The following is a 25,335-nucleotide window of genomic DNA, read 5'->3' on the forward strand; positions in this document are numbered from 1 at the left end:
GAAGCAGACAAACTTTCCGCCAAGGATTATGTGGTAGCCTTAATGCCTTTACAGGGCAAACCAGTAAAGGCACGGTCATGTGATCCATATAAAGTAGTCAAACGGATTTGTACTTTGAATTATTTGATTAATAATCCAAGACACAGTAAAGAAAATTATCGGCTATGTCAAATCAATATGTTCATGCAACATCACTGCTGAGTGAAGCATCATGAATTATAGCTGTGCTAGGTAGCATGAGCAGTGGTAGGCGAAGTAGATATGAGACAGAGGTGGAAGGATGCCCTGGCAATTCACAAACCTCCTGCTATCCCCTTAGCAAAAAATGCGCTTTGAGGAAGATTGGAAACCATGCTTTCGTATTCAGATGCAGAACTGCAAAAATAGCTCTCAAGGCCTTTAGCAGCATTTAAAGGAGTCTCCAAGGACAAACCAAGTTTCACAACCTTACCCCTACAAGAGATAGATGTAGCAGAACCCTCACCTATAAAAGAACATCCTTAATGATGATGTGTAGATAAAGAGTCAAAGGTGAAAACAGAGATCCAGTTCATGCTGGGAAAGGATTTAACAGAACATATTGTAAGCAGGTAGAGTTCCTCAGCAGTATTAATTCATTAACGAGATAATTCGACCAGATTCTACATAGGCGCCCGAATGGCTAATGTCTAATAAAAATATATGCCTACCGAAATATTCGCTGGAAATACTGTTTTGAGAGAGTTGGAAGTGCCATGTATTTTACCAAAATAGATTTTGGCTGAAAGGATATTGGAAGTATCTTTTAACACGCCAAGCTGAAAAAATGTCGACTTCTGTCAAACCAAACGGCATTTTCCAAAGGCACATAATGCCATTCGGGCTAAAAGTAAAAAAAAAATCCTCATGAAGTTTCCAGTGACAGAGGAAATAAATGGTCATCAGTTTTCCTAAATGTGTGGTTAATGCTGCTGATGCAAATCTATGTTCATTGTCGTATGTATGCACCAATTAAACAAGCAGAAGTGCTGATCAGAAACAATACAGGCAGCTGGTTTCTAAATAACAATTAGCAAAATTGAGTTTGGGAAAGCAAGGGGAGATACCTCAGCTATATAGAAGGTATGGAGAATTTCTGCTTTAAACAGCGAACTTTCGGGAGTTGTGGGTGTTGCCTACCCCGAAAACTAAACGAACATTTATGAGGCTTTTGAAGAACTGTGCGGTTTAGTGGAAATTTGTACCAAAGGTCAACAATCCAGTTGCTCTGGTAATTGGTTTGCTGCAATGGTAAGGCAAGGAAGTGTGGACACGGTGTTGCCAAATTTATTTTGAAACGTTGGTAGCCATTTTGGTCAAGGAACCACTGTTAACAGCTCCAAGTTTCACTAAGTAGCAATTGTTGCTACTGACCTGGGACAAGATTCAGTTCTGTTATAAGAAGTCGGAAAAGGCATAGGAAGGCCAATCAGATATTTTTGAATAAAAAGCTAAATCGATAACAGGAAAATATATTCTATTGCTGAACTGAAAATCCTTCACTTGACATTATCTCTTAAACATTTTGACATATATGCAGGGCACATATAGGGAGTCACCGGAATACACTGATTATAACCCCGTCGACTCTGTGGGAAAAATATTTCTATGGAATTCATCACTACTCCCATTTCATTTAAAGATTCTCCACACGGCGGGGAAAAATAATGCAATTGTCGATGCTTTGTCTAGAATGTAAATTAAATGCAAAATTCACTACAGGCCAAAATGATACTGTATTCGTTTCATATTTAAAAAAAAATAGTGAATGAGTGCGTGAGTGCATGTGTGCTGTAATTTTTTTACACATAGGAAGAAAGACAAACATATATTTCATTTGCTTTTTCCGAAGCGGGACGTTTCATGACCACTGTAAATGAGGAAAATGGTTAATCTTCTACAACTGACAACAAACTGCGTGATTTCTCTAAAGAGAGCTGTTCCTTAAAGGGTTACTGCAACTATCTTGTTGCTGTTGTTCCTTGGAAAGGCTAAGTTTTACAAGGAAAAGCAAGTTTGCAGTTTTAAAGAAGCTGGAAACCTTTGAAGTTGGCTGGCTCATTGGAGACCCGTCGCAATTTGGTCAATGGTTTTGCAGCGGGGAGTAGAGTAGGAGGGAACTGAATTAAACACTGTGTTACAAAGTGGTTTTGCATTTAATTTCGAAGAGAAGAAACATCAATAACTTGGGTAGCAAACAGAGCAGCTCCTGAAGCTCCGGATCCAGTCCTGAAGCAGAGACTGAATGGAAGTTGCTCAGAGATCGTTCCGTGTTCTGAAATCGACTGACTGCAACACTTTCCTCGAATTCTGCCTGGAAAGTAGCGTTCTGGTCATCCATTGATAAATTGCTGAGAAACGAGCTGTATAATGTGGCCTAGCCTGGCCTATGTGTAACTCCACGATCACAACCATGTGGTTGATGCTTAACTATACTAAGAGAAGGCAATAAGGATGGGAAACAAATGTGGACCTTGCCACAGGCAGCACCTCTCATTACCGAAAGATGAAATACTTAACATTTTAGTCAACGACAAATCAAATGTTTGTTTAACAACTTAACATTAGCGATGGTATTATAATGGATAAGGAACTGAGCAGATTCAATTATATAATCTGAAATTGACAGGGAAATAAGAAAATAATTTGGAACTGGAAATAAACATTAGGTCAGTCAATCATTGAGACCTTCAATTCAAATTGATTACTGTTGACCTGGAAAATTTACGTTCTGTTTCACCTTTATTTGAGCAAATTCAATGCCATTCCAAAGAGGAAAAAAAAACATGGTAGCGGGACCTGCTGTTTTAGAAATGATGGCCGAGCCAAACCACCATTGAATTTCGGTGAGATCCAAGGATCCCAGTGGCGAGCGGGGCGGAATCACAATTTGCAGATGTTGAAATGATCAATTATCAAGGCCTTTATTCTGTAGGGTTATGCATTTTAATTGGCATTTATGGCAAGAAAAGTTTCCTAACGTCACAGCGGAATGCCCGAGATCTAATTTAACAATTTGCCTCCTGTTTCTTTACAACTCATACAAAGGAAATGGTTGTTTCCTGAAGCCAGTAAACTTTCTTAACACTCTTGAACATCTCAATGCGATTATTCTCCTAATTTCAAAGGAATACATGCCGAATCTATTGAGGCTGTCCTCAGAAATTCAACCCTTGTACTACTGTTTCATTTTTGAGAGTGAGCGCTGCAGGAGCATCAAGGCAATTAGGGTGATTTTAATCCATTTCCACTCTATAGTAATGTTGATAATATAGAGCATCACTGCTCAAGGATGTTGATGCAAGTAGATTTGAATGTCCTCACGGAAAATAAATAAATGGACAAACACTTTAAAGTCATATTTTCCAATTGTGTTCTTGGTCACCTTTATCTTTCATGCTGCTTTTCAGATGTTTAAGTTCTGAAGAGAATATAAGTGACAAAAAGTCTTTAGATGAGATTATTCTACATTAAATAAAAGCAGTTGTTAAATTCAAATTTTAATACAGCCACGGCTTTTGATGTAGCAGACCAGGAGATGCTGCTTTTTATCCCCCATGGTAGGATTATTGTGTAGCCAGGAAACACAAATTTCTTTTAAGTGGCGAAGGGAGGGATGCATTGGGCGTGTTATCTTTCATTGACTTACAATGATTTGTAATACTTTGCGCAAAAGAATATTGGAATTGGTTGTCCTGTCAGATTTCGGTGGCAAATGGATTGAAATTGAATGATCTTAAAAGGATTGTGATGCAGAAGAAAGAGAGCAGGGAATCGGGTCAGTTGAAAAACAATCTCAAGGAGCCAGCAAAGTTTTCAATGATTTGAATGGCTACACATTCTGCAATGTTGCACGCATCCTTGAATTAACGCTAATAGATTCTGGAGTAAATTCTCGATGTCTGAAGCTATGTCATGACTGCATTATCAATTTATTAGAACGAATTTCTGGTGCATATGTTTTTGCCCATCGCCTTTAATAGAAAATATCAGATAGTGCTCCTGATGCACATTTTGCAGTCTGCAATTCGTCTTGTAATAATAAAGCTAGGGCTGTACTGATTTCTTTTTTCGCTCGATAATGACCAAATTATGTTGAGCGAAAGTAAGCCTTGGCTTCAGCACATTGTTCTACACCATGAGCAAATTTTGAATCACCTCCTTGGATAAAGAAATATATACCAGATTTCAGGGCGCTGGAATTTCATCCGTATAGATGGAGGTGAGAATCTAGCAGTTTTTAGGCACATACAGTGGCATGTAAACCTTTAACAAGATATAAGAAAATGTTTGTGTTGTGATATCTTGGAGCATAGGAGTGATGAAATGGCAAGATGAAATGATATTGCCAAGCAAGGGCTTGGGTAATAATGTTGAAATAGAGTTAGGCACTCAATTGGTCACTGAATTCCAACCCCCATTACGTGCTAACCTCCAAGGATGAATTAAACTGCTATCAGTTGCACTTGCTTCACATATTGCACACGCCCGATTAAATACACCCTTTCAAATTACCGTGACAAAGTAGAGGAGATTTCAAGTTAAATAATTGGTGTGTTGCTTTTATAAATGTTTACTCATGAGATACCATTAAAGACTTCCATACCATTTTCTGCTTCAAGCAGTCGTTCATCTGCAATGGCGACAGAATTTCAACTCGAAATCATAACAGTGATATTATAATTTAAAATAATTAATTGATTACTGTACGAGATTGAATGGTAATTTGAAGTGCCTGACTGGATTAAGTACATATCAAATAACGAACTAATTCGCATTTATTTTGCCCCTTTCATAACCCCTAGGTGCCCAAATTGTTTATATGCCAAAAATATATCTTCTGAATCTTTGAGTAAATAAGCATGCATGTGTTCAGTCAGCGTTGTTACATACATGATTATCCGGTGAACTTCAAACTGCAAAGCTGTGAGTTGACAGTGCAATCAAGCTACAACGGTTCAAAATGGATGAAATTAACCTTTGATCTGAGAGTTGTGCATAAAATGTGATACACCGTGAGATCGTAAATCTCTACCTTCATTTAAACAGCTTTGTAGTATTTACCCTCATTGGAATATGTGATTGGGGAATGGAGTCAAATAGTTCACCGTACTTACGTTGAGCTTTTCCTTTTCCCCCAAATTCCATTCTCATGTTGAATATTTGCGATTGAAGGCACACTGTTGAATGGCATTGCTTCAAGCTATACTATATTTTGAGAAGTTGGATAAGAGAGTGACGCAAAGCATATATAACTCCTATTCTCGTTCATCACATTACATAACCGATAACAATTGGATGGAGCTGACAATCGGAAGGGGTGTTAAAAGGAAAAGTAAGGCAATAACATGAATTATGGTTAAGGTCAGAACATGTGCAGTTGAGAAATAAGTTGCAAGGTGGATAATCAGAAATTGGATGGAAAACTAAGAACAAGTGTTGCAGGCAAGTACTCACGCTGGAATATTGTGTGAAGTGATGTCCCACAAAGGCAGTCACGGCATCCACTGCCGCACACCATTTATATAAATAATTCAAACTGCAATATCAGCTAAAGTGAATAAATGTTTGCAAATAACACCACTCCTTGTTGGAAAATACGGCTAAGGGGACAAATGTAAGAAGTGCATTAACAAACTGACTGATTGTTCATGGAAGTGGTTCATAAATGTTATGAACATTTTCTCAGCGAAAATAAACGAGGCAAATTTTCGCTGGATTTAAGGTATCCAAATGAAGCGTAAAACTGAACAATCTTCACAGCGCAATTTTATTAAATGTTGGCACAGTTTAAGAAGAATACAGTAAACGGAGTCAAAAACGCTGCTAATTAATTCCAGAGGAAGATAATGTAAAGTCAAGGAAGCTGTGCTGAATTTCTGTAGAAAATGCATTGAATAACTTTGGAGCACTATGAAACGCTCGATTTTCCATTTTACAGAAGAAAAAATACAATCGCTTTGGATAAATTGCACAAGCAATTTTCATTTACAAGAACGATGTAATAAATGGGAGATAAAGAATGTCAATGTAAAATTGTCAGGTTCAATATTCCTGCAGAATCATACATTTGAGTGATGCGCACATTAAGGCCTCCAAGATTCTTAAATGGTTGGATAGTTTTGACTTAGAGCAGACATGTACATTTCGGCGGCTGGTGCTGGGAATTTCAATATAAGGATATGTTGTTGAGATTACTTGGAGAAGGGTGTGTGTATATTCGCCTAGATGTAAAGGAATGCTTGGACCAACTGGGCTTATTTCTCTCGTTCGGTGCTGCACATGCCCTATAATGCATTATGCTATGCAACATTGCTATTTTTTGGAATCTCATCATAAATATAATTTCATGATCCTAATGCACATAATTTGTTTCTTGAGCTGCTTGGTGAAATGTGTTCCCATAATCCATTCACACAACAACTAAGCTGAATGTACAGCAGCCTGGGAGTTTTTTTTTCAAAACTGTGCATAATTAGAACGACATACCATCAGTTTTGCAAATCTCCCCCACCTCTGAAAATATTGTGGGTAAAAATATAGATGAGGTGAGAATGGAATGAATAAGTTTCCATCATAAATTCAGAGATGTATCACAATGTAGAAGGAAACTATTCGCCCTGTCGCTCCAGAGAAATAGATAAGCGATGCAGGAGTAGGCCATTCTTCCTGTCGAGCCTGCTCCACCATACATTATGATCATGGCTGATCCTCTGCCTCCACAACATAATCCTGCCTTCTTCCAATACCACTTGACATTTTTACATCCTAATAATCGACCTATTTATTTCTTCAGGGTTTTCAGTAACTTTGCCTCGACAACAAAGCGGTAGAGAATTGCACAGGTTAACCTATGTATAAGTGAAGAAGCTTAAACTCATCTGAGTCATCAATGCACTCCTCTGTACCCAGAGTTTGTGTCGCTTCTTCCAGACCTCCAGGCAGAGAAAACGTTATCCCTGCACCCAGTGTGCCAAGCTCTGTCAAAATGTTATACAGTTCAATGCAATCTCCAAAGCTCCGGTGAGTACATGCCTAGTCTACAAAATCTCTCCTCATACAACCATCCTGCAATAGCGGGAATCGGTCTGCCAAACACTTGGTGCCTGACCTCGATGACCCATGTACCAATTATTATGTTAGGAGATCAACATTGGACACAGTGCTCCAGTTCTGATCTCACTAAGGACCAGAATTGCTGCAGTAAGGCCTGCTTGCTCCTGCACCCAAGTAATGAAGACTAACATACCATTTGCCATCTTAACTGCTTGCTGCACTTGCATTCTTACTTTCAGTGATCGCTGCGCAAGGGCACCTAGGTCCTTGGTTGGCGGAATTGTAGTATGAGGAGAGATAGGTTCGACTAGAACTATATTCACTGGAGTTTAGAAGAATGAGAGCGGATCTCATTGAAATGTATGAAATTCTAACCGGGCTCTACAGACTGGACGTGGAGAAAATGTTTTCTCTGGCGAGGGGTGTAGAACCAGGAGTTGCAAATACAGGATACAATTAGGCCATTTGGAACAGAGGTGAGGAGAGGCGCCTTCACTCAGAGACTGCTGATTCTATCGAATTCTCTGCCACAGAGTGCCGTAAAGGACATGCCATTGAATATACTTATGAAGGAAATACGTAGATTTATAGACACTAAAGGTGTCAAAGTATATGGGGAGAGAGTAGAAATATGGCGTTGAGATAAAGGATCAGCCATGCGCATGCTCAATGGCGGAAAAGGTTCGAAGGGCTGAGTGACATTCTCCTGCTCCTATTTTCAATGCGTCAATGTTTTGCCAACTTGAATGCTTATACAGCAGGTTCTGATCTCTTATATCACGTTTGCTTAGTTTGTGCAAGTACTTTTATGTTGCTCCTCCATCGTATTTTTCGCTAGTCTGAGAGAAATACTACCATTCAACACGACTCACAGTTTCCTCTCCCATAACTGAATTTGCATCTATGCTTCTATTGACGTCTTTATTTCAATGAAAAGATGTTAACAAGTTTTGTAAAACTTATTCCATTAGCACATTCACACCAGAACTATAGCGTTGATTAATTTTTTTACGCTTGCATGTAATTTCAGCTTCGCTGGAAGGGCCACAAGTTACTGCACATCACCAATTTTCCTGGAAAAGATAGTGGTGGTAAGTTGTCTTGTATTTTTGCCGGCCTGTCTTGTGCAGTCATTTTTTAAAAGTGATCTCCATGATTATGACGTCCAAACACTGAAGGATTAAACATTTAGTTCCGTGTTCTCACTGCTTGTGGTTTGTTGAGGTATTAGGGTATTGTTTAAACATGTACTCCAATGTGGCCGAGGCCGTGAGTTTTGAATGTGCTGTTGAAGGAAATCTGGCGACTTCCTGTGTTGCATCGTGCATGTGGTATTCATTGTGTCCACTTTGTTTGGGAGGCGGGAGGTTTAAGGCGGTATTGGATCAAGTGGGTTCAATTTTTGTGACTCATGCCTATTTTTTTTTGGTGTTCCTTCACCCATTCAGGAAATTGGGATGTATTCCAACTCATTGCTGACACATGCATTGTGCATGCTGCACTAGAGAGTTACGAGGTGAGTTAGTCGTCGTAGGATTTCCAAGCTCTGACCTGCTCATCTATAAAGCTAGTGCAGTTAAATGTTAGGTCAGTGGTAACTTTGGGAGATTTTCAGTACGTCCTATGAACCCAACTGATGCCATTTGGACACATGCCAAAGCCTTTGCTATAACTACTGCCTTCATCTGTTTCTTCATCTCAACATATTATCTTACTTCCTGAAAATGAAACTCGTTCTATTAGATAGAACAGATTTTTGTAGCCAATGTGTGGCGGCTTTCTATGAGTAATAAAAATGTATTCATCCAAACACATTTTTTCGAAATGATGATCTCTTTCAATTTATTTCTGATCACGCATGCTAAACTGAGAGTTGTGTTTCTGGGCTAATCTGTAAAACCATTTCTGACCAAGGGCACTACTTCTGCAAATAACAACTCTTCTCTTATTATCCGGCATCATAAGCAGAGTCTAAAATATCGTGTTTAATACTTCCAAAAAATTCACTCTTCGTTCGCTCAGAATGATTGTCTACAAAAATGCAAACATTGTTCACGGCAATAACGAGCAAAATATGCTTTGTCGTAATTCACCTTTCAGACACCGGTCCAACCTTGCCTCTGTAAAATGTAATTTGATAGCAATGACATGTGTAGCGCCAGAAGCAGGTATAAATTTGAAGTGAGGTTTACAGTTTATGCAGCACATGAGCCTGGGATGCAAAACAGAAGGAATTTCAGAGACATCCATTCTGTATTATGTTCAATCGATCACTTGCTCCAAGCAGTAGTGTCATCAACCAAGAGTTCCAAAACAACGATTGTTCCACAAAAGCTCAGAACTAATGGACACTACCGGTGTCCTTGATGACAACATGTTCAGGAAAAACTGCCAGTTGCAGAAACTTGACTTCCGACATTCAGAAACCAAGGAGCGGTTGGGGTCACTGTGGCACAGCTGCGGGGCTGAGGGCATGCTGAGACAGATATTCACACGGCGGCATTAGTGACTGGAAACTAAGGGAATTGCTGACCACCAGACAGTCCACTATATGTAGATAGTTATTGCTGTAGTCCACTGGAGTTCCACTCGAAAATCGAATTTCCATTTTGTAAGTTTGTGAGGTCGCCAATTCTTTAGTGGAATGCAGTCAATGAGAGGTTTGTGGAAAAACGAGCGGCTGGGCTGTACAGGAAGAGAGGCGGAAGAGAGAAAGGGTAATAGTACTAGGTAATACATTGGTTAGGGGAGCAGAGAGACGTTCCTGTGACCAGTATATGTGACACCAGGATAGTCTATCGCATCCCTGATGCCAGGGGGAATTATGTCACAGAGCAGCTACATGCCATTCTTCTAGAGGCAGGTTAACAGCCATAGTTCGAGGCCCACATTGGCAGCAATGGTACGAAGGGGGTTTCATCCTGAAATCAGTAGTTAGGGAGCTAGCTGGAAAATTAGGAAGCAGGCCCTCAAATGTAGTAATCTCCGGATTATGCCATGTGTCACAGGCCAATGAGCACAGGAGTAGGAGAATAATGCAAACAATTGCATGTCTGGAGGAATGGTGCTGGAGGTTGTGCATTACATTCCTGGTACACTCGGACTGGCTATGGGGGAACTGTACAAGCCGGCGGGCTGCATCTGAACAGAGCTGTGGCTGAGTTCCTTACTGGTTTTGCTTGAAAGTTTTTGAGGGCTTTTAATTAACTCAGCAGAGGTTGGGAACAAAGATACATTATTAGAGAGGAATGCTCTTGGGTGCATAAATTTCTCGGAGGGGCAGTTATCACCATGATAAAGAATAATAAAAATTATTAGATATGTTTATGTGCAGGGGAAAGTAAAGATATCTAAGCCAGACTTAAGAAACATATTATGTCAATGTCCGGGGTTCAGTAAAAAAAAGGAGTCTGAGATTTACAGGCACCGATTACCATGTTGCTCTTATTGCCACATGATGCTGTGGCGATGACAAAAACGTGGGACAAGGAATAGCATGAATGAGTTTTGAATATTTCTTGGTCAAATAATGTTCATTACTGATAGGAATGGAGGAGGCATAGTGGCATAGGTTAAGGAGGAAATTGCAGTTTGGAGGAAATAGGCCCTCCCAGATGGTTCAAGGGCATAATCAATTTGGTTAGAGAAAAGTAAGAAGGTGTAGAAGAGTAAATTTGCAGGGCCATTGCTGGCAGATGCAAAAATGATAAATTACCCGAATTTATACTGGGACATTGGTCGTGTAAAAGGCAGAGAGGGGCAAATGTATTATATTGTGTCCAGGAAAATTTTCTATTCCATTATGTGTTCAATGGTACCAGAAATGATACACTGTTGTACCTCGTTTTTGGAAACGAGGTGGGCAATGTAGATCAACTGTCTCTTGGAAAACATTTAGGATACAATGGTCATCGTATTGTATGCTTTAGAATGATGATAGAAAATGACGATAGGCAATCCAGAGTAGGAATACTTAAATGGACCAATGCCAGCTTCGGTGATACAAGAACAGAATTGGGTCAGATAGATGAAACGATAGTTTGGTGGGAAAAACTGTAGTTGCAAAATGGGCTAATTTCAAAGATGAATTGATTCGGGAATAGTCACAGTCATAGATTGCTTCAGGTTTGCTTAACCTTCATCATTACAGGTAATGGCTTGCTAATGCAAAACTTGTGAATTGCTGTAAAGGAGACTTGTTTTAGGATTTTTTTGTCTTACATTCATCACAATAGGTTCTCAAGATTATCAAATATCAAATGCAACAACAATTTAAGCTCTTTCCGGAGACAGCACTGTTTGGTTGGCAAGTGGGTTATAATTCGTAGAGGTGTTGCCAGTGTAAATCGTGGATGGGACAGATAACTGCCAGGACAATGCTTAAATTCAAGCCAGAAAAGTTGAATCTGACTGGGCAAGGCTTTGCCGTGCGAAAAGGGCCAGTTACTAATCACCATACAATTCTTTGGGGTTTAAAAAGTAACAATTCATGGAAGTAAACATTCTGTGTTTGCCCTTATATATCGTGTTTCAATTGAATTATCTCTGGTTATAGCTGTCGCCAAAACAACTTGTTGGTTTCTGCTAGAACGGTGGCTTCGATCGAACGTCCTTTAACATTTCAGGTAAATAGATCATCATTTTGCCATAGCTTAAGACGCCCATTTCCGTACTGAAAAGCATCCAGATTCCCTCACATTGCCATTGAGGGAAAATGTCTCACCATTTGTGAACTGAGGAAAGCTAGCCTTTTGAAGCCACTATTTTGCCTAGCAATAGAAGTGGTATTATCCATTATCAGCATCCTGCATCAAGCCAAACCTATGTTCTGCCTACAGATACAACTGACTATAATATACGATATGATTTGCAGTGTCAGTATCGTTGTGATGCCAGGCAAGTAGGCCTTATGTGCCATTGACTTCTGTATAGCATGAAACTACCTCCCCTTTGGTTGTTCACCACAGGAAACATACTGAGCGTGCAAAACTCAGAACATAATGCGCAACATTAGATATGAATACACTACTGGACAATACCTCCGATACAATCATGATTGTTTCAGGAATGTCAGGAGCAATAAATTCATTAAAATCATTTTGGCTATCAATTGGTCTCACATACGCATGGGTAAATGAGTATATTCACAAATGAGCCCTTCCCCTATAAAATCAAAAGTAACATTTCCATGCATTGCAATGTTTGCCATGTACCAAAAGCCTGGGGACAAAGCTTCGAACAAGCAAATCCCAATTGCCAAAGAAGCACTACCCTCTAATCATGTAGTAAAAAGTAATGTTCCCTTTGAGATTTGATACTCTTTCAAACTGGATGTGCACCATTTGCAAGATAGCAAGCTTCGATAGCGTGCCTTTTCTTCAACAAAACTCAATTATTAAAATCGGTCGATTGTCTGGAATTTTACAGCACAGTGTTTGGAAATGTTGTCCATCGTTACTTTGCAAATTCTTATACGCCCTTCTAGAACATTGCGAATTTATGGGGACTGTGGAGTGGACATTTTAACCACTCGTGTAATATTCGTTTTATTTTCCTATTGAAATATCATCTTATTGAAATGAATGTCACTGGAGCCAGATTTTCATGCTGATGCCTCGGTTTAATCTCGGTTTTATAAATTAACGTCAGAAAAATATCACTTCATCCCATGCTTTTCCCCTATATTTCCCCTATATTTGTCGTTATTAATTCAATGTGATAAGTTATGCAGCCAACCAAAAATATAAAGTGAGCACAGTTGGCTTTCATTTTTTTAACAGTTTATCTGACAAATAATGCAACGGAAGTAAATCAACAACATAATTTGAAAAAAAAGTTGTCAAAAGAGCATTGGCTCACCGATTTCTGTGAGAGTTTTCTTCGTTTGACCTAATTCTGAAAGGCAAACACATATTCAGTCAAAGTATTTTGTTAAGGTTCGGCACATTTTGGATGGCTGTTTCTTCTCGTTTGTAGGTCAAAATTTGGATGCTGCATGCATCAGTTGTTATAAAGCTTAATGTTTAATACTGCTCACCGACATGTAAATAATCTATTTGAATGGAAGATTTGGCTGAGCGTTAAACGACACCATCAGTAGACGCAAAATCAATGCATTGTTTACTCTCTCAGGCTAGTGCAATAGATCCCACTGCTCTCAGTTCAAAGTAGAAGAGTGCATTATCTGATACCCTGACAAATATTTGTATTTCAATCAGCACCACTGAAACTGTTAGGCCAGATATTGTCACATTGCCGTTTGTAGGCACATGCTGCATTAACAATTGAAAGCCGTGTCTCCTCTTTTTTTCTGTTTGCTGAAATGTGATGTATTGGCTGCAGAACACATTGGAAAAGGATAATATGGTGAAATATACGATTAAGCTGCATATGTATTAGTTTGCTTTCAGAGCTATGTTCTCAAATGTGTTTTGTTTTAAGTTATTCTCCTCGTTTATGCTATTCCTTTCAGCTACTGTTAATGATGATCCCTCCATAAAGCGAATGGCTTTATTTGTATTTGCACACCAATTACCGAAATTCTAAGCTGAAAATAACAACACAAGCTAAAACAATGATGCTTTTCCACACATATGCTTTCAAATGCAACGTCATTTTACATAATTAAGCATACCAAATTTAATTGAACATTACTATCAGAATTTAACAGAGTGGAACTTAAAAACATGGCCTAACCATTTTTTTCCATCAGAGAAGCCTCCTCACGAACAATTTCACTAGAAGCACGTAGTAACTGAGGTCCAGTTGGTTCTGGAGACACGCATCCAACTTCCCTGATACTGCACTCGAGCCTCAGAAATACGTAAATGCCTACATATATCCGCTAATTTCACAAATGTTGTCTCTTGGCTGACAATTTGAATATAGGCAGTGTATGCACTCCCTCTTGCACCACTTCTTATTTATTTACGGGATGCGGCTGCCTTGGCTAGGCCAGTATTTATTCACAACCCCATAATGGTCCGTATTGAGATGGCAAAGAATAGTGAACCACGTGTTGGCTGGACTTGACTCATATGTAGGCCAAGCCAGACCAGTTAAAGATGGCAGGCTTCCTAACCTAAATTGCATCAGTGAACAAAGTTGGTTTTACGACAAAGAAAAATGTTTTTTTCTTGAATAAACATTTCCAGTACTAGTAGTGGTGAGGTTCGAACCTGGGCACCTTGAGGCTTACCCTGGGTCTTTTAAAAACTAGCCCAGTGACAATACCGGCCTGCCACAACCTTCTATGGCTTTCGATGCTCTTGCAATTGGTTTTCCGTCAGTCTGTAATCAGGTGACATGGCTAGTTGACAATAATGCTTGTGGGAAATTTATGTAAGTGATTTATCACCCCATTTCCTGCCTTATGCCTTGGACCATATTTCATCTGTAATTTAAGGAATTTGAGGATGCTTAGGACGTGCAGTCGTAATACTCCCTCATACACTTATCTGACTTCTTATTGAAAGCAGCTATTATATTTATTCTATATGCTTGCTAACCAGACATTCAAGTTAATTTATGAGTATGGAGATTTATCCTGAATTTGTCACGTAATCAAGGACATAAAAACAGAGGGAATAAGGGGAATAGTAGTCCTTGCGTCCCTTCCACACTGCTACACCATCCAACAACATTATTTTCGTATTTAAACTTCCTTGTCTGACCACATTACATTTCAATCCCTTGTCAGTTAATATTAATTCCAACTCAAAATTCAATTCATGCAAAGGCCCAACATTCTCTCCTCGATACGGAAGAGAATACAAAATAATAATAATCTACTGAAAAAAATCCCCTTCATGTTCATCTGAAATAGGACAAACATTATTTTTATAACATTCCTGCGGCACCATTTGGCAATCCCCATCAGTTTTTCTTTTCCCGACATTATATTTCTGAGAAATTGGTCATTCTCGCATATTTTCCATCGGCCATTGTTTTAGTGTTTGCTCACTCACTTAACATGTCTATATCCTTTTGCATTATTATTGCATCTCCTGCACAATTTCCACACCTAGCTATGTTCTTACTGTCATTGATTTGCTTCAGGTATGACATCATTACAGATAATTCATTCATGAAATCACAGCACTAATCCACGTACAGTCATCCACTGTAAGTACAGGTTGCCAACCAGTAAATGATCAATTTATAACGACTCTGTATCCTGCTACTAAAATAATCCCACATGTGTGCTATAATATCACTTCCAACATCTGGATTGCTTATTGTGTGCTGTTACCATAGTTTGTGTCCTGATCGATTTTGTAATTCAAAAAGATTTATCAACAGCTTTTTGTGTATCTACTCTGGTTTGTGATCCTAAAGTTAACCTATTTTTTTTATCACGATTTCCCTTTAACCAAATCATGTTGAATATGTCTGAATGCAAGTTTATATTCTAAATGCCCTGTCTCAAACTCTTTAATAAGTGCTCTGATCAATTTAAACTTGGTATTTTGGCTAGGTCGCCCTCAATTTTCAGCCTGCGTCATCCCCCTTTCCTTCAGCAGAAGTGTTAGAGTTGTGTTATTCAAATACAAAGGTATCCTTCCAGATTCTAGTGAATTATACAAGGTTGCAAGCAATTCAATTAATATTTCCATATCCACTTGACGGCCAAGACATAGACCATCAGGCTCGAGGAACTCTCAGCCAAATGTTCCGATTGCTTTAACATTCGTTTCTATGCTTTCTTTTCTTTTGCCATTTAAAGGAATTGTTTTAATTCCGGCCTCACTTTCCACTCTTCATTGGCTACAAATTTTTCGTAACTACCATTTTTATGTTTATCACAGGTGCAAACATCAGTCTCCAGCTGCAGTTTTAAGCTGAATTGGTAATTTTAAGAGCCTGCTGTTTTAAGTTACGCACTGCCTTAATTGTTCTATGTATAAACAAATAAAAACCTCTCCCGTGTATTTTATTCTCTCGATTCAACAATGTAGTTATGCTTATAGGGCTGCCAGTTTAAAGACTTTTTTTTTATATAAGTTAAATGCAAAATATCTGTTTTCCTTCTTCTGATAATCAACAAGTGCACCTCAGTGTTTTTTTTGCACGGACTGGCCTCGTTAACTTATGAAGATACTATTTCCCAATTGTCAAGCAAAACATTGGATCCATTTTGATCGACTTGCAAATCTTATTTTTTCCAAACCAGTGTGCCACATTCGTTTTTTACATCTATGAAAGCGCAGAAACTAATAGCTAACAACATTGAAGTTGAAAATTGATATATAATGAGGAGCATAAATGAAGAGCAACGTTACCTTGCATACATTCACGAAGCTGTTTAGCTGTTGTCAAGAGAAAGTTGAAAATCAATCGGGAGAAAAAGGAAGTCATTTTATTTTTTGCAGCCGGTAAACAACCTGGTGTTTCGCTTTGGTATCGTAGTTGTAATTTGTGCACCTTGGGAGCTGCAACTGTGAGTTAACTCAGAAAAGTGGAAATTTGGTAGTTGCCACAAATTCGGAATCAGAGTGCACTGGTATTATCAGATTGACGACCAAACGGTTCATTCAATGGTTCAATGGCAGATTTGTTGGAAAATGCTTTAAAGCCTGATGCGACTGATTTGCAATGCATCAAGTCCTTAGCTATTAACTGGAATTATATGTAAACCAAAGAAAGTAACACATATTCCACCTGACTGAGATATGCCTGTTTCAAAATCCAAGCGAGAGCGACACACTAATTAAGATTTTATTTTAGTGAAGGTCTGTGGATTTGGGCCGCCCTTTGTGATAGGAGCAGAAGTGGTGTCACACTTCAAGCTCCTCAAAAACTTCAATATTACTAACCATCACTGTAGATGAAGCGCCCTGGTAGTAATGAGAAAATAATACTGGCAGTGATATTATTGTAAATTATCCTAGTGAATGCAGTGGAAAATTTCATCAGTTATAGACACTAACCTTTAATTATTTTTTTGTGAAAGAATGACGCGCATTAACATTACATTGAGGACATTTTGTATTACAAACGGTCACATTAATAGTCACACTCTTCATTATGTTACACCTGAGATCATCACGGAGTAAAATAAAAGTTCTGTTTTTGGACGATCCAGTCACGCTGACGCAACTTTATTTGCCAGTGGAATCGACACATTTGTCGCAGCTTGCATATTGGCAAAAGCATTTTGTGTTTCTTTTTAACTATACCAACCTACATGACGGTCGTGCAGAGGGACAGTGAAGGGCTTTCAAGTAGGCAGTGAACAAGTATAACAAAAAAGGTCATTGGCCAGCCTGACGTGCCTAATATTTTCACACCGGCTGAGCAAAGTACCAGGAGTGCGCAAACAGTATAATCGTGAGTTAAATCACTAATTTGCATTCTCCCAATGCTCTTCATACCCATCGACCCAAAGCTCCAACGGCAAAAATGCATTTTCTCACCATTGTCCCCGAGGGCTTTTCTCAACTTGCAAATTTCTGTTGAGGAAAACAAAAGAGGAATGTTCAAAAGCTAAATCCTGTACCATTAAAGCTTCTGAGGATTGCTGAAAGAGAGATTTTTATCGAAGCTTTTTACTTGCACTCATCTGGACAATTCTCAAGAAAATATTAATGTCATGGAACAAAGAATGTATGCAACAGGACAGGAGCGCGCTGACGATTTGACAAGTGTTAGAGCCGTTGCCAAGGGTAATCCAGCACTTTATGCTAACTGACAGTTAACTGCTAAGTGTTGTTTGAAATTTAAGGTGGGCCACTTGACTCTGATTGGCAGGAGCATGTCCTGGGAAGGAACGTGTGAATGCCTGTTAATTATAATGTTTCGCAGAAACAGGCACAAGGTATATACCTGTGATTTCTGCCTACAAAGAGCAAGGCGCTTTCTGTACACGACAATTCATCACACTGCGAGCCCAACTGACAATCTTCATTTTGTTAACAGCATAATTCTTCGCAAGTTGAAGGTTATTTACCAAAGTTTTCAAGTTGTGGAGGTCCCGTTTAATGTTGGACACTGCCTTTTGAGTTTGTCAAGCACGGGATTGTTGGGTATGATCTGCAGCTTGCCACGTGGGAATGACTGAAGAGACGTGCTCTTAGATCTGATCCACCAATATTAGGGTGTACGTTTCTTGCCTACTGAGCAGTAGCCTCGATTACAAATGCAGCAACATTAGCGCTGTACCATGGGCCCCACTGATTGATAAAGCAGCGGAAAATTGTCACATATATAGCATAAAATGTGAGCAGGAGCTTGCCATTAGGCCCTTGGAAGTACTTGGTGTTTCAGTGATGTAATTTCTGAAATAACACATCAATTCTCATTTTTTTTCCTCACCCCATTTTCTTCATTATATTTGTGTCCATACATATAGCTCAATTATTCATGAGTACCTGGCATATATTGAATGATTCAGCATTCCAGTGGCTTGTGGGGTAGATTATTCCAAATGTTCACAAATCTTTGAACTAATGTAACTTTGGTCTTACATGATTTTCCATGTCCTGTGACAATGCGCTCGAGTGATTGGCCAAGCAAAATTAGCTTCCTCCCCATATGTATACTGTGAATTTATCTAGAGTGTTCTCAGGTTTAATTAAATTATATTTCACTCCCCTTACCTTGATACAAAATGTAGCCATGGTCTCCAAATCTTGGCATACACCAAGCTGCCCATCCTACGGCTGCTTCCACTAATATTTCTTGCCCTGGTACTCGGCAATCATAACTACTAGATAATGGGCTTGTGTTGGGAAAATCCTACGAACAATCACAATCAATTTCCCATGCATTGGGATCACATGAAGCGTTTAAAAATATGTCATGAAATCACAATGATTTTGCACCTCATTTAAAACTTTGCATATATGGGATAACTGAGTTACCTGTTTCCGTTACTAGGATATTTTTGGCTGAAATCATATATATAAAATAATAATAATAATATTACTATTAATAATACTGCTAATAATAATAATAACAAAAATAATAAGGGATAAATGATCGTCTGCAATGGTGTACGTTGTGCTTAAGAGCATAACACTCCAATTACTTACCTTAAATTGTGTTCAATATTAACGGCAAATCAGTACAGTTAATTGTAGGGATTGCAATAGCTGACAGAAATGTGGAAACCCACGCAGAGGCATTATCGTAAAATAAAAAAAAAATTGCTTTTGAAAACATGGGACACAGAAATTGATGAATTGGTATATTACCTCCTTGCTGTCTCGTTTAAAGGGTAGTCTTTGTTGATAACGCATTCAGGATTATTTTTTCATTATCGGGTAATGACATCATACTCCGGTGCAACTCTAAATGCCTCTTAAAAATCGATAATGAATAATATTCCTCGTTAATTTGTAACAGTACATTCCAAAGCCCAGCAAAATTGCTAGCAAATTGTCATATTTACCAAAAACTGATCTTCCACCAATATTTATTGCCAATAATTGTGGATCTATCATCTTTTCCTGTTTCCCCACTAAGGCGAGATGTTACTTATTATCTCTCTCTGGCTCTTTCTCTGCGCTTTCAGGAAATGTCATCATTTTGAAAATTATATTCTGTTATCTGTTAACCTGCTGTCATTTAGGGATAGAAACAATAGCTTGATCAATTTGTCTTCGTAATGACTGCCATATTTCTGGCAGTGTATCTTTCGATCGATCTATCTATCTATCTATCTTTCAATCCACCTTTCTCTCTTTCTTTGTATCTATTCCTCTATTTCTCTATCTATACCTATACATCCATCCATCTATCTATACGGCCACCTATATATTTATGTATCCATCTGCCTATCCCACTACCTATATTTATATGTTTACACTGTTTTTAATTGGTGACACATTTATTCATATATTTATTTATTTATTTTTTCTATATAGATACTTATTTATTTATTTGTTGAATCGTACATTTATTTATCTGTTTATTTATTTATAAATCCATCTGTTTGTTTCTTTACTGATTTATGCTTATGAGCATACAGGTGAAACTTATCAAGAGTGTGTGAATTGAGGGGCCAGCTGTCGGATGCAGATCAACCGTGATCTGATTTAATTGAAGATCGATTTTGCGCGTCTTATTGACTAAATGTATGTTTCTTTTGTCCAATACAGCAGTTTCTTTGTTTCTATTTGTTCTGTTGCTTGAATGCGATCAACTCTGTCCTTAGGTTTGCAATGGTGCCTTTTCCTGCCTTGCTTCTGAGTCACTTCGCATCATAATGGATAAGTTTTTGGATAATGGATAATGGATAAGGAGTTGCATTTGAAGCAAACAGTATTTGAACCCTTGATCGTTTAGCACTCTTTTCAGGAATCAACTTTCCTGCACTTTTCAACATATCATTAATCTCTTGATTTCCTCCTCTCCTGTGATCTTCAACTTCGCTATTGAATTCAGTTGACTAAGCTTAGATATTTACACTATTACTTATATTATTGTAGACATGGAGTTCTACATACCATAGCTCTTAAGAGAGCGCATGGGCAGAGTGACTTGAATTTTTAGGTTCAGATATCTTTGAAGGTGGCAGAACATAAAGATAGCCCGTTTGGTAAACCACGTCAGACATTCTGCTTCGTAAATTAAATACTTATATATTTTTAAACAACATTGAAGAAATGTTTTTCTTTGATCAAACTTAATAGTGGTCTTATCTGACCATAAACACAGTTTTGCATTCCGCTTTGAGTCCCATACTTTGGAAATAATGTGAGGTTCCTAAGAGTTTGAGAAGGCTTTTAGCAAACTGATTGCAGGGAAGGGGGATTTTAGCTCCAATTTCAAGTTGTTTAAGATGGTATGGATTTCTTCATGAAGCAAAGAACATTGAGGAGGTATTTGGTAGAGGTGAAGAAAATTGTAACAAGATTCGATTAGATAAGACACCGAAAAACTGTTCACATTAAATGATGGCGCAAGGAATAAGTGAAAGCAAAGGAAGTTTTTATAGACGTGAATATTTTTTTTTTTACAATTTGTCTGGCAATGCCCTGGAACTCGTGTCCGAATGGAGTAATAGGAGCTCTTACGACCAATGTTTGCAAAACAGCATAGGACGGGCAAATATATTAAATAAACAATTGCCCGCTCCGGGGATTGAATGGAAACTTTCACTGCATTGTTTAAATGAGATTCCATGGTGCGTTTGATGTCACTCTGTGACGTAAATCCCGTTGTAACTTTATGAATCTGATTTAACGGAATTCACACCGTGGGGAAAAAAAAAACATTAGTCACATACTCCACCCGCCATACCTCGTGCAACCAATTTATTTCTGACCGATCCCATAAAGTATGGCCTTAATAATTCCCTCTACGTACATATGTATTCAGTGCCATTCCATCTTGCTGTCAATACAATTTTAACTGTCACAGTCCCTTGGCTGGGAGCGAATGACTATTTCTCTGGCTCAATTCTTGACAATTCATTGCTTACCCATCTTTTCCAAAATTCGCTCGAGCTCTGAAATGTGGTCATACGTTAGTCTGTAACGTTATTTCCATAGAAGAAAAACTCAATTCTGTTTAAATAAAGTTTTCTCTATCGATTGTGCTTAATTGTAAATAATACACCACTCATTAGTGGTACCTAACGTGACGTGGTGAGGTTTGTTTTTGGACAAAATTTTTTACCAAGTGTCATCGTCATATATTTCGATAGATTATCAAAGAATGACCCAGCTGAAATTGATCAAACTTTAATGGAGGAAAGAGTGCGGGGGATGGGCAGGTGGGCGTGGGTTAGAGGTTGGAGTGGTTCACCGAGTGTTTGTGTTTGGAGGTATGTTATTGCAGAGCTCTGATACGTGACTTGAAATGCAGCCCCTAAAGCCGAATTGAATATATTCGGAGGTACAAGAAAGGAAATTGTGGGAGTACAAATTTCATAGAACGTTACATGCAACATTCCCTATTTTATTTTCATTTCCAATTAAGTGTGCTCGTGATTTTAATTTTCTTTGTTTTCTTAATTGCCAGGACATGCAGAGGGAATTAATGGGCCCAACTGTGTCGAGATGGCGTGGGAATTTCGCATTTCATCTCACAGCTGCACAGCTTACAAGACGGAGGAAGCTGCAGACAAGGTGAGGGGAAAGACTGTGTAGTTTTTTTTTGCAAAATAGTCTTTTAAAGTTGATGCACTCATGCGGCTGGAACCGCAATCAATTGGTTGAATTGTAATGATGATTGGAACCAGTTGCTGTTTAAGGTCCAGGCAGCAGATTTTGGTATGATATCAAATTTCTCAAGGGTTAGTGTGTTGAAAGGGAACATTTTGTGCAGCCGCTTCTGGCTTCCATTACATATAAAACAACACCTGCATTGGTAAAATCAGCTGGAAGATTGAAGAAATGGCGGAGTTGACAGCTAACAAAGTTGCTGATGTCGGTGCAGCCTCTTTGATGTAGTGGTGTTGGAATTATCTCAGGGAGAAGACATATCAGGAACTTACAAGCATTTGCTAATAGAATTTTTAGAAATTAAACGGGCAAAGCAATAACATCAGTTGTACGATGATGTCACGGTCTGAGGAAGATTAAACTTTGGAAACCAAATCAATGGAGGAATTATCAAAAAGAACTGCTATAATTTCTTCTTGGTCATGAGGCAGATGTTGACTGGTGGAAATTCTTAAAGCAGCTTTCCTACAACTATTAATCTCGGTTGAGCTGCTCGGTACTTACTTATGCTTAATGCTCGTTCAGGAAATCAGGTGATACGAGTGTATAGTTTAATAACTTCTGGATGTGATTAAATGTTAGACCAAGGAAGAGGCGTGCAGCCCATTACAAGCTGATGAGCTCTTTGGAAGATCAATCTAATCAGTGCCATTACCGTAATGTTTCTGGATAACCCTGTAATACTTTCCATTTCAATAATGTATCTAATAGCATGTTGAAGTATACTTTGGATGTCTTTCTAAAAAATGCATTCGAGTAGTTAGCATTTTGGATTGTCTTTGTTTTTTTTTTATTGCATAATCATTACACTCATCTTAAATATGTATTTCTTAATTATTGATTCTTTCCTCAGAACAAATAAAATGCCCTGATTTACTCCATTACAAAACAATATTTTTACTACTCTATTGTGCTCAACATAAAACCGCACTTCTCTTAAGGGAAGAATCGCGGTTTCTTTAATATCTCCAGATAATTGAATCCCCTCTCTCTTCAATGGTTTTGTTCAAAGCACATTGTTTTTCCTCAACGCATTGATATCCTTAATATAATATTTTATTTTTTCAAAATTGTTCACAGTACCATGACTGGGTGTGGAGAATAAAAGTTATTCAGAGGAACCACCACAGGTGAAAGGTTTTGGATGATGGTCGAGTAATGTAGTCGTCTAAGGCAAGCATATGCTTTATTGAACATCAGGGTAATGTGTAATGTCCAACATTGTTTGGAGAGATAATCTGCAGATATTACTGAGACAATTAATTAAATCAAAATTGTACGGTCGATTTTTGTTTTGAATCATATTGTCTCTAACAACAGAGACAATTAATTAAATCAAAATTGTAGGGTGGATTTTGGTTTTGAATCATATTTTCTCTAATTGCACATTTAACAACGAAATAAGCTGTAAACAACACTATGTGGTTGCTCTGCCATATTTTATCATTTCTCCAAAGCAGCGCTCTGGGAGCAGAAAAGGACATGATTTGGTTGACATTTGATGGGGTGCACCGGTTATCAAACCTCAGTCACTGAATCACACAAGTGGGTAATTAATGAAGTTGTGGTTTTAAAAAATGTTTAGGGAGTATTTCTGTTTACTCACCTTCGATTTTTGTCGCCCAATCAGTATCTATTAGTAATGATTAAAAGTGAAATAGAAGTGATTCGTGTAAAACTATGCATCAGTGAAATAGTATGTTTTTCAAATAGATTGCACTCAGAAGAAAAATATTGAGCTATTATTACACATTCACACAACGGCTTAGCTATTGATCTGAAAAGTTAAGATATTTGAAGGAAAACAAATTAAATTGAAACAATATAGTTTTGGGGCAGAAATGATCCAAGCATAAAAAAGTACGTGAAAAAGTTGAACGTTGCAAACCATAATTATCCTTCGATTTAATGCAGAACCTTGTGTTAAACAGCTGCTGATGGTTAATCCACTGTTCGTGTCATTGCATCATTATTTCAGATTATCAAAGTTATGTTCTTGGCAGGCAAGTTTAACAGAGTTAACATCTGAACAGAAAGTTAGATTCATTATATTAGCTGCGGTACACCTTTGATAATTGCCGTTAAAACCCGCCTACTGCAGCAATGTTCTCCTGCAAAGGAAATCTGTCCCCTTTACCGGGGCTGCCTTGCATGCTTTTCCAGGCCCAAAATAATTTGATTGATTCTCAAATGGCTGAGCGTGACTCTCAGTTCAAGGACAATTATATTTGGGCAGCTGATGCTTACCTTGTTAACGACCACCACATGTCTTGAAAGAATATCAGGCGAAAATAATCACTTCCATACTTAAATATGGATTTTGTGATTTTAGAATGTGTGCATGGTTAACGCGTTCAAAATTGAACATCATGCCTCATGAAATAAAAAATATGGCGTACTTCAGCATAGCGTGTTTTAAATTCTGAGCAAGAGTATTGCTGATTGGAGTTCATAAAATAACCTGGTATGTCAGCGCATTACTTATTGAGTACCAAACTATTGATACTATTTTGAGTAAACCTGTTTCCATCTGTTTCAGATGAAGTTACATTGTTTCATAGTTTTGCCATTGTGAGATTTGAACTCTTGATCTTGGGGTTACAAACCCAGTACCATAACCACTTGGCTATTTTGGCCAAGCTACCAAACTATTGATGGTGCCGAGTTTTAGCGGATAATTTAATCAGAGTGAATTTTGGCCCCTCAAATTATTCGTGCAAGGGGTAGAGAGGTTGTCTTCTATAAATATCATTAAGACATTTTTAATTACGGCCGTTGCATCGTGACCAGTTGATCTCGACAGTAAAACCTTGCTGTTTGTTGGAAATTCCTCTTCCAACATAGCTGCTGGTAAGTCACGTGACAAAAGTGGGGAACATACAAGAGATTTTAATCTCCAGAGACAAGTTTGGAATCTCCCTAATTCGTTAAAGCAGGTGTGTTTCTTGTTTCCACAAGTAAATACCACAAATTAAACGGCGCATTCCCAGGGTTCGGCTTCTTGTGTGGAGAGGTGGATTATCAGGGAGATGAATTGTGACGCTGAGTGAGTTCTAACAGCTGAAGCAACATAATCGAGCAGTGCTAATGC

Source organism: Carcharodon carcharias, chromosome 29, assembly GCF_017639515.1.
Source record: "Carcharodon carcharias isolate sCarCar2 chromosome 29, sCarCar2.pri, whole genome shotgun sequence".
Lineage (NCBI taxonomy): Eukaryota > Metazoa > Chordata > Chondrichthyes > Lamniformes > Lamnidae > Carcharodon > Carcharodon carcharias.